The sequence below is a fragment of the Protopterus annectens genome, chromosome 2.part0, assembly GCF_019279795.1.
Source record: "Protopterus annectens isolate FY-2018-M chromosome 2.part0, PAN1.0, whole genome shotgun sequence".
NCBI classification, from domain to species: Eukaryota; Metazoa; Chordata; order Ceratodontiformes; family Protopteridae; genus Protopterus; species Protopterus annectens.
In genome coordinates, this window is record NC_056728.1 from 705222367 (window position 1) to 705233723 (window position 11357).

The following is an 11357-nucleotide window of genomic DNA, read 5'->3' on the forward strand; positions in this document are numbered from 1 at the left end:
CTGCCTGAATTAGGCAGTCATCTAAGTATGGGTAAATCTGGATATTCCTTTATCTGTAAAAGGCAATAGCCGGAGCCAGACATTTGGTGAAAACTCTGGGAGCAGAAGATAAGCCAAAGGGAAGCGCAGAGAACTGAAAGTGCTGAGATCTTGCCCTGAAGCAGAGATATTTCCTGCATGATTCCCTGATAGGAATGTGGAGGTAGGCCTCCTTTAGGTCTAGGGTGGCTAGCCAAGCATCCTTGGAGAGCATGGGTAGCAGCTCCTGTAGGGTGAACATTTTGAATTTTGGGATCACCAGGAAGGTGTTTAGAATGGAGAGATTGAGGATGGGGTGCCAGGTGCCCTCTTTCCTGGGTACCAGAAAAATTCTGGAGTAGAAACCTTGGCCTTTCTGTTCTGCAGGAATGTGCTCTACTGCCCTCATAGAGAGGAGGGAAAGGACTTGCTTTTGGGCCTCTGCCCACTGGCTTGGAGGTAGATCTGGGAACCCTTTTGGAGTTGGAAGGGTGTGGAAAGAAAATCTGTAACCCTGGGACACGATGTTGAGAACTCAGCGGTCATTGGTAATGGTGGCCCAGGTGTTTGCATGAAAGGAGAGTTTTCTTCCTAGGGGTAAGTGGAGGTGGGTAGAGGAAGGAGGTGGGGGAGGAGATTCATTGTGAGTTCTTACCATAAGGGGGTGGCTTAGAACTCCCTGGTTTTGAAGTAGAAGTAGTTCACTGCTTAGATCTCTGCATTCCCTGTGGTTGCTGTCTGTGGGGTCTGGTTCCCTTGGGTCTGGGCTGAACTGACCTGGTGGGAGCAGGAAAGGACCAGTGCTTGGAGGGACAATGCCTGCTGAACCTGGGTGGCTGGACCTGTAAGAAATCCTTAACCGTCTGCATAGATTTTGCTTTTTCTTCTATCTTTTTTTAAGACCTCTTTTGCCTTAGTGCCAAATAAGTTGTCTTTGTGCAAGGGGGCATCCAACAATTTAGATTTAACATGGTCTAGCAGGAGCTGTTCCTTAAGCCATGCATGCCTTCTAAGGACAGAACCGGTGACTGCTGCCCTGAAAGAAGCTTCTAGGGCATCACAGTGCAAGGTATGTTTAGTTACTTGACTTGCAGAATGCATTAACTCTTGTAACTCCTTAGATTTTGCACAAGCAGGAAAGGAAGACATTTTTTGTTTGAGGAATTCCAGGGTATGTTGAAATTTTAGCATATGGAACTGACAATTTAGTGCTCTGATAGCAAGAGTAGCTGAGGTGTATACATTTTTACCCCATATGTCTAGTGCTCGGGAATCCCTATCTGAGGGGGTGGAATTCTTAGCAGAGGTTGCTTTAATTCCTTTAGGCCCTTGAGAAATTACCTCAGGCTCAGCAGTAGGATTTTTAAAAAGAAATTTGTGTGAGTCAGGGACTCTGTAATACCTGTCTGGTTTTCTGGGTGCAGGAAGGAGGGTGTCAGGAGTCAAGCTGGATTCCAGGAAAACATCCTCTACAACATACAGGACTGGGGGGGTGGCCAGGGGTCTGTGCTGTGAAGATCTAAGAATTCCGTGAGTCTCTTTTTAGACTGAGGGTAGTTTTGACTTTCCCATTGGAAATGTTCCCTTAAGGTGTGAATGGTTTCCCCAAAGGAAAAATCCTCTGAGGGAGAGGCTGAAGGAATGGAATCCTCTGCATCAGAATCCTCATAAGCAGAAAGGGGTTGCATGTCTTCATACGCAGATGCATTAGAGTCATCAGACTCCTGTTCAGACAAAACTACAGGGGACAGATCTCTTTTTCTTTTCGAAGAGGTAGCTTGGCTTCCCCTGAACATTATAAGGTCTTCTGCAATTTTAAGCATTTGAGAATGAGGCAAGGAAGCAGGTGCCTGAGATTGGGTCGTCGGTTTCTTGGGTGTAGTTCATAACCTGGGCTTAAGAAACTCAGTAGTTTTCAAAAGAACAGTAGTCGCAAAAGAAGTCGTCAGTTTGTGTCGAGAGTCGGTAGTGCGAAGGACTTCCTTAGAAGCTGGTACCTGCTCAGCGGCTCCGGACCCTTCCAAGGTAGAGACGACCTCAGGATCTTTCATCGAAGAAGAGTTTTGCGGCATACCGGACTCCGAAAGGGTCTCGGTAGCGGCCTGCAAATCCACAGAAGAAGTCATCAGGGGCTGTGAAAGCGCCTCACTGAGGACCGGAGAACTGATGACTAGCTTAACGGGAGCATTCTCGGTAGGTTTGGACCTGTGCGGTCTGTCTCTGTCTTTATCTTTACGTTTTTTCAGAAGATCTGCTGTTGGATGGCTTACCGAAGCCATATCAGAATTAGAGGACTGTAAGCAAAAATATCTAGCTACAATAAGGACCCGACGACATATAGTTCTGGCATTGAACAAAGCACAGAAGCGACAGCGGGGAACGTCGTGGTCTGGGCCTAAGCAAGTGACGCAGTAAGAATGAAAGTCTCGGTGTGGTATTTGCTTTCTACAGGCGAGACAACTGTTAACTTTTTCTGACATCAGTTAGTGCAAGAAAAAAGGATCCTCAATGGGGTACTTAGCTTTTGAAGACTTCAGCTTCAATTCGGAAGACAAAACTCAGGTAGCGGCCGAACGGCACTCGTACGAACTGCTTCAGGCTCCACAGCAAGAAAGACTGATGTAATGGCATCAGCTGCCTTACTTTATATTACTGACGACCTGATGTCAGTCCTGAAGCGACAGCAACCGACACAAAAATACTAAGACTCTGGTATTTGGGCTGGCTGAGGGCCACCCTGGCAGGGATAACCCAAATGTGATGACTGCAACAGTGAAACACGAAGAACTTCTACTATTCTTCAAAAGAATATATATAAAATATATATATATACCACTTCCTAAACCTCATTATTTCAAAACAATGATGTAAAACTTCCACTACTATGATCGTAAATGAATAAATGCATATACGACCTTCCCTAGGAATGGTCTTTGCAGCAGAACCATTCAGTGTGCAAAAACTCCAAAAAAATAGTAATTCCGATCTTAAACAAAAATGAAAACAAAAAGCCAAAAATAAACCACTGCGTTATTCACTGAAACAATGGAGACTAACATGGCTTAACATACACAGTGGTCATGTGACTGATGCTAGCTGTTTGTTACAACTTTTTCAGTTGACAGTAGTCCTATAGTTGAATGTCTGAGCCGCTGTTGGAACATTTTTAAGACTGATGCTTCCATACTGGAAAGATTGGGTGAGAAGCCATGTATAGTTTATCGGAAGGATTTATCTTTTAAAAAATTACTTGAATGAGGTCCAATGCCTGACATTCATAATAGGAAACGTGGTACATTTAAATGTGGATGTTGTAATTTTTGTGCCTATATTTAGCCTGGTGACATCATGTCTATGAATGGAAAGCAATTGCAAATATTGGGGCACTTTTCCTGTGATTCTACTCGAATTGTATATTTAGCTTGTTGTGATTCTTGTCCGTCATTTTATGTGGGAATGACTAGTAGAAAATTGCAGAATAAGATTTATGAACATTTAAGGGATATTAGAAATGGCTAATGTATTATATTGGCATCAATATTCATGGTTTACATAAGTTTTATTTTACTGCACTTGAACAGGTCAGCTTTGATTCCCGGGGTTACATTGTGGATGAACATCTAGCCAAAAATTAATTGAGTTGGCAAATTAGGCTTGATGCCAAAACGTATCCTGGTTTAAATGATTCTGTTTCTACTTCTTCTGCCTTAAAGTTGAAAGATCTAGCTAATTGATACTAATTAGTTTATTAAGTGAGTCAGGTGATCTTTGGAAATTATTTAAATAATTTTGGGGTCTGTTTTTTTTTTGAGTTCTGAAGAAGTTCTGTTAATTGTTATACTGTAAATAAACTGCTCAAGTATTTTATTTTATTAACGTTCAGTTTTAGTATATTTGAGCATTTTGAATCAGAGTCTTTCACCACAGGAATTTAGTGTTTGGTTGGATGTTTGTATTATTCTTGGTGGATTTTATTCATTTTTTCCACAACAGTTTTACAGACAGCCCATTCTTAAAAATGTTCCAACAGCGGTTCAGACATTCAACTATAAGCACTACTGTCAACTGAAAAAGTTGTAACAAACAGCTTTGCCATATTAGCAGTAAATGGAAATTGTGGGAACAATACACAAGCGATAATGACTGACAGGATGTGTGTTCATGTGTAATTAACACCTACCCAGTGGTGTTATGAAGCCCGATACCACAGGCACTGGCCCTCTACACCCCTGGAAGGGCATTAATTACAGGTTAACACACACCCTGGAGGGCATTATTACACCTAGAGAATGGGCTCTCTGTAAAATTGCTGTTTTACTTACTTTTTTTAAGTACTATATATATATATATATATATATATATATACACACATATATATATATATATATATTATCTAGATGTAAAATAGTTCTTCTGCCTAATGTTTCAAATTTGCTGTAGTTTATGTTAATGGTGTTAGAGGAAGCACTTTATGTCCAAAATATAACACTTAAACATCCAGGCATTTATTTTATTTTTGGTCCCTTATTCCTAAAACGTTTGGCTACTTGCCAGTATCTGGAGATTGAAGTTACTAAATAATGGCAAACACTTGAGTTTCAGACTATCCTTTTCTTCAGAAAACTAATACTAGTACAAATCCTTTTGAGACTTCCAAGATAGCTGTGCATTGACAGCTTATTTCTAGCTCTCCCAGTGTGAAAACAGAAACTCAGCAGAGAAGTTTAGTAGACTTGTGTTTATGGGTAAAGTTCAGTAACTGGGTATTAAATGCACTCCCTGGATGCCAGGAATAAAGAAGTACAGAAGACATAGAAAAAAAAAACAGCTACAAAACGTGAGGAAGAAACACTGACTGGAGAAAGTTCTGCAGCTGTTCAGCAAAAAGCAATGCAACCTTCAGACATGACTTCCAATAACCTACAGGAAGATATAAAACAACTGTATACAGACTGCATACAGACCTGGTCAAAATAAACAAAACACTGATGGAGTATATCAACACAAACAACAAAAGGCTGGAAAAAATGGAAGAAACTTTAAACAGATATTCAGATGAGATAATAAAGCTGCAAAAATCAGAGGTCGAAATGAAGAAAAGGCTGGCTGAAAATGAGACTGTTCAGGAAGAGATGTTTCAAAAATAATAGAATTAGTGGACAGAGCATGTAGTCTATTAGAGGACAGAGCACATAGGGAAACCTGAGATTTCCAGCTATACCAGAGAAGCTGGAAGGAACAGACTGCATTAATTTTATGAAAGCACAAATAAGCAACTGGACTGGTATTCCACAGCTGGAGTACTTAGCCGAAAGGGCACATCATATGCTTGCCCCAAACCTAGCTATAAGAAAGCAACCTAGACCTTTAATAGTAAAGATACAATCCTACCAGCAGAAGGAGTTGATTCTGACAAAACTGTGGCAGAAGGACAAAGTACTAAAAGTGGGAGACAGCAGAGTGTTTGTGGAGAATGATTACTCATTGTACAACAGATGGAAGAGGAGCAAATTTATTCCACTATTCAGGGAATGTCGAGATGCAGGTGTGAGATTCAAACTACTGTACCCAGCTGTCTTCAAGATATTCTTTCCTGGAGGGAAAAAGTCATTTTTTGATGAAGTACATACTAAGGAGAAAATACAAAAGTTTGTCCAACAAAAAGAAAGCTGTGAAATAGAAACAGATTCTGCGTCTTGTTCTTCTGGCATTAAAAATCAGAGGAACTGTACCTGTAAAACCTTTTCAAATGTCTCAATGGAAAATGTTGAGGAGAAGGAAGGGAGCACAAGAGTTGACTAGAAGAACCAAATGTATGCTGGAAATGAAGCAGAGACAGGATTTTGGAGATAAATAGTAATAAAACCAGTAACTTAATATGGGACTACAATGCAATAATTATATTTGTAAAATATGACAGAACAAGAAAATCTGGAAATATTGGACTTTTTCAGAATTTGTTGGACTTGTGGTGGACTCTAAAGCATATGCCCTACTTCATGTCATTAATGTTTGGGAAAATGCTTTGGGGAGGGGAAGCGCATTGAGAAAGTAACTGTAAATAAAGATTTTCTTTTCTTAAATAGTACTAATTTTGAGGCATGTGGTTTTCTTTACATGCTATAAAGTAATTTTTCTCAGTTATTTTTTAAGTGTAATGGGGATTGTAAACAAGTGCTGCTATTCTTTTTTTTATTTCTCCCTTCTTCTCATTCAGTTTTAAGAAATGTAGGCAATGTGATGTAAAAAAAAGCCTGGTTAAAAAGCATAATAAAGGAAAAATTAATGTGCTTTTTCCATTCTTGCATGGGGGAATGACTAGATTAAAGACCTTGAACTGACTTAGTAACACGTTTTAAGAGACAGCAAGTAAATGAAAAAGAACACTGAATATTATGAGTTTTTTTCTAGCAAAAATATATACGCTCAGTAATAGTTGTGCAGCTGGTCTTCATGTTTCCATGGAAGCAATCTAATAAAGAGAAACTTGCTACAGTCTGGTGGAGAGTGATTGGCTGAGGGGAAAAAAGAAAGAAACTGGCTAGGAGATAATGTTCTTTGAAAGCATTCAGGGGTTCTCCACGGTAGATAATGTTCTCTGAAAGCATTCAAGGGCTTTTCCAAGGTAATTAATGTTCTCTGAAAGCATTTGTGCATTTTCACAGCTGAGAGACAAAACTGATCAGCACTTAGTAGAAGCACAAGCTGCACCATGCTTCTTAGCATGGATAACCTTTCCTTTAGGTTAACTCAAGTCTATGAGTGTGGCTGTCAGTTTGGGAATTTTGTTCCTATTAGGAGGGTAAAACCTCAATATTTGAAATTGTACACAGTTTTGTCCATTAGTATTAAGTTCATAGGTTTTAGGGAGGTATTGGGGTGTGTTTATTTTTTTTTTGTTTGTTTGAGGGCTTTCAATAAAACAAAAAGTGTTATTACATGTGACATAGGCTTAAATGGATATGACAAGAAACAACTGTATAAAAGTTCAACCTGCTAAACAGTGTATGCATTGCAAACACTGAAATTGGATGTTTAACAAAAAAGATGTTATACATAAAAGGTGGGAATATTTTGTTTGAGGGCTTTCAATAAAACTACAAGTTTTATAAGATGTGACATAGGCTCTAATGGATATGACAAGAAACAACTGTATAAAAGTTCAACCTGCCATTCAACCTGCCAAACAGTTTATGCATGTAACACAAACTGGAAATAGACATTTAACAAAAAAAGGTGTTATACATAAAAGGTGGGAATAAAAATTTTAATACACTGATGCTTTCTGTAATGTCTTTAAATGTAGATGGTCTCACAGATAAATACAAAAAAAAGAAAGAGCAGTGAACTATATTAAAAAGGAAGAGTGAAAATAAGCTATGTTACAGGAGACACACTTAGAAAGAACTGAACATGTGAATTTGATAAAGAAAGGTTTTTCAGGATGGTTAGTCAGCAAAGGAAAATAGGAGCATTAATTGCAAGAGGAGCTCCAATAGTGATAGAAGAAGAAGATAAAAAAGATAGCAATGACAGATTTGTAGTGCTATGGGGTTACTGGCAAGGGAGGAGAATTTCACTGGCATGTATTTACATTTCACCTGAAACTGCTATAATGGAACTTAAAAAAATTCTGGGAGAAATAATTAGTTTTCAGCAAGGAATATTACTTATAGGTTGGGACTGGAATTTGATTTGCAGCAGTGAAGAAATGTCTGGGGGGCCCAGAAGGGAAAATATAACAAAGGAGTGTAGATTCTTGTAGAAATTTATGAAAATATTTTACAAGGAAGTAGTAGGAGTTTGGAGTGAATTTACACATTATTCCACATGATATAAAAACTGGGCTAAGCTAGACAGAATTTCCATTTCAAAGGAACATGTCCATTTAAATGTCCCCATTTATTTTAGGCTTATCTACATATTTTGAGCTAAGAGTCAACAGAGCATACCTTTCAACTGTCCAAATTTTTGCAGAATGTCCAGATTTTTGGCTCATATATTTGGTCCCATGCTCATAAAGTGTGTAGTCATCTGGCAAATCACTGGGGACTGAAGTCATTAAATAATGACAGACATTTGAGTTTCAGATTTCATATCCTTCAGATAATACATGCTAATGGAAACCCTGATGTTCTAGCAACTTTCTAAGTTTATAAGAGCAATATTTAAAACCTGTCCTTATTTTTGGTCGTTTCTCCCTCATTTTTTGAAGCTCTGTCCAGATTTCTTGTGCCAAGAGGTACGCAAACCACTTTACTGATGCTGTTGCGGCCAGGGATTGCCCTCACTCTTCACTCTCTCTGTCACATATACACACAGCCTTGTTCTGCTCCCATGCATGCATTCACTCATACACACAAACAGAAACATCAACACACAAACATATAGACATACACACACACACACACACACACACACACACACACACACACACACACACACACACACACACACAAACACACACACTTTTTGGGTTTCATTTATTTTACACTCGCTAAACGGCAAAAGTTCTACTTAGCGAGTGTAAGATAATGGCTCAAACGGTCTCTCACTTTCATACATGCATACATGCATACACACACACACACACACACACACACACACAAACACTTTTTTTTTCTTTTTTTTTTTTTCTTTATTATTTTACACTTGCTAAACAGCGCTGCTCAACAAGCTTAAAATAATGGTGGCCATTAGAGTTTTCCAGTCTGAGCTAGCTCCATGGCAACTTGATATACTGCTGTGAAGAGGTAGACTCATTTTTCAGCAAGCATTACTTGTACATCAATATCCTGCTGGAGAACGTTCATTCTCTAATCAGGATGTGATCTACAGATTGCCCATTCTCTAAATGCATAATAACATTAAGGAGAAAAAGAAGTGAGGTTTAAGGGAAGGCAGAATTGAGCAATTTTCTGTTATGTTGGACTGACAACAGTAGCAAAGAAAATATATGTGATGTACATTGTATTTAAATGGAAAAATGTTAACATAGTTTGCTTTCTTTTCTGTTATTGTATGTCTGCCCATATCTTAAGTGATATTTTAATAAAGCTGTTTAAAAAATAGGTAGGTGCAATAAAACCTTAGTGTTATATTTACAGTTACAGGGGTCATAACTAATGAAGATACACCATTAGAAGAAGTATTTCACATGAATATCACCTTTACCTTTTTTGAGAGATGTCAAACGGTATTAATGTGAGGAAACTTTATGTGAGAATAATGCCAGAGCACAGAAATTCATAATAAAAACACCTGTGCAAAAGAAAGTGGAAAAAGATGTAGCAAAACTCTGGAACCCTATGCCAAAAAGGCTAACAAGGAATCCTGAAGAGATGACGGAGATATTATGGGAGTATTATTAAAATCTAAATAAAGCAAAGGAGTGTGGAAATCAGTAAGAGAAACAATTTGAAGCATTTTTGGAAATGTTAGATATTCCCATGCTTTGTGAAGGGGAAGCTAAACAATTAACAGTTATGAATAATATACTAGAAATAAGAACTTTGATGTATCACCAAGCAACAGGGCAATCTCCAGGAAGGGATAAAAATTCTGTAGATATCTGGAAATTAGGAGGAAGGCTGTTTAAAATTTGGAAGACAGTAGTGTTCAATAATATTTTGAAGGTGGGGGGGCTGCATCATTGAAAAAAGGCACTGGTGAAAATATTAACAAAGGAGGGTAAAGAGTTTGGTTTGCAGATCTCACATTATATAGACCAATACTGATTATAAATCCTGACTGCAAACTGTATATGTTTACACTAGCGAAGACAATGGCAATAATGCTACCAAAGCTGATAGATATGGATGAATGTGATTTTGTGAGAGACAAATGCTAACATTAATAGAATAATGATGATTCAGAGGGAATCAGAACATAGAAAAAAATAATTACTGTTAATTACTGTTGATTAGTCTAGGTGCATGAAGGGCGGCCATGGTGGTGCACTGGTTAGTGTTGCCGACTCACAGCAAAAAGTTCTCCGGTTCGATCCTCGGCTGGGGTGCCTTCTGTGCGGAGTCTGCATGTCCTCCCTGTGGTAACGTGGGTGCTCCAGTTTCCTCCCACATCTCAAAGACATGCTGTAGGTCGATTGGACACTCTAAATTGGCCCTAGGTGTGACTGCATGCATGTGTGTGCCTTCTGTGGAAGGTTGGGTGCCGGGCTGGCAACTTGACACCATAAAACTCCACTGACAATCATGAGCAGACGAGGTTATCCACTGTGCTGACCTATAACCGGGAAAAGCCGAAAGAAGAAGAAGAAGAAGAGTCTAGGTGCATGAAAGTGTTCGACGGGGTTTTCTAGGAATCCAGGTCCAGGGCAATGGTAGCACTTGCATTTCAAATAAGTATAAAGTAGTTAATATGGAGAATATAATGAATCAGGGGGAAAAAGTGGCAGGAAGAATCCTGTGTTTAAACACAGGAATCAGGCAGGGATGTCCTCTTTTTTTCTCCTGTTACCTGGAGCCTTTAGTTAAAAAGGTAAAGAGATTCATAAATTTGGGAAATAATTGGTATGGTAGTCAAGAAAAACTAACCTTGTTGTGGATGATACTATTCTGTTTTAGCAAATACTCAGCATGACATTAGCGTTCTGTGGGTATTTTAAGACAGTTTCAAGTATTCTCAGGATAAAAAATAAATGAAGGTAAAATATATGCTATAATGGTACATCATGTGTCTAAACATGAGCGATGGATTAAAAAGGATTCTGTGCTGGCTGCTAAAGATATGTGGTAAGAGACCAAATGGAAGATTATTAAAAAAAACAAACTGTAATGTAATAGCCATGGACATGAACTATAAGATACAAGTATTAAAAATATTTTAGTACCTTTGATTTTGCATAGGCCATGCATTTTTTATCAGCCAGTTGTGGGTGACAATTAATAAAGAGCAGAAGGAATTTATTTGGGAAGGGAAGAGTGTAAGAGTAAACTGAGCATCTTCAGTGGAGGCAAAGAATCTTTTTGGGATAATATGTGATTTTCCAGGGAGCAAGGAATGGACACTGTCATTAGCTAAGCAAAATATATTTATTACTGTACACAATCCAAGTATCCCCTGGAGTAAGATCTGAACCTAAGGCATCCACAAAATCTTTTTCCTAGATGCTAGAAGATGTCATCTCATGCAAGAATGGACATTAGCATGAGGGAATAAATGGCAAGAACAGACACATGAAAATAATCTAAGCTATCTCCAGCATATATGCTTTACATACAAGGATCTAATGACACTGTCCTGTCAACCTTCAGTCTTGAAGACACTCAGAGTTTTCCTTAAAAAAAAAAAAATAAAAAAACAGAATGCTACTCATT

The 11357-nt window shown here is 38.5% G+C and overlaps 1 protein-coding gene across 1 annotated transcript in view; it reads right to left on the reverse strand.

The window, feature by feature from the left end:
• Positions 1-11357, reverse strand: part of NFKB1 (nuclear factor kappa B subunit 1) — a 772892-nt gene that overhangs the window by 229353 nt on the left and 532182 nt on the right. The gene's annotated exons all lie outside the window — the stretch shown is intronic.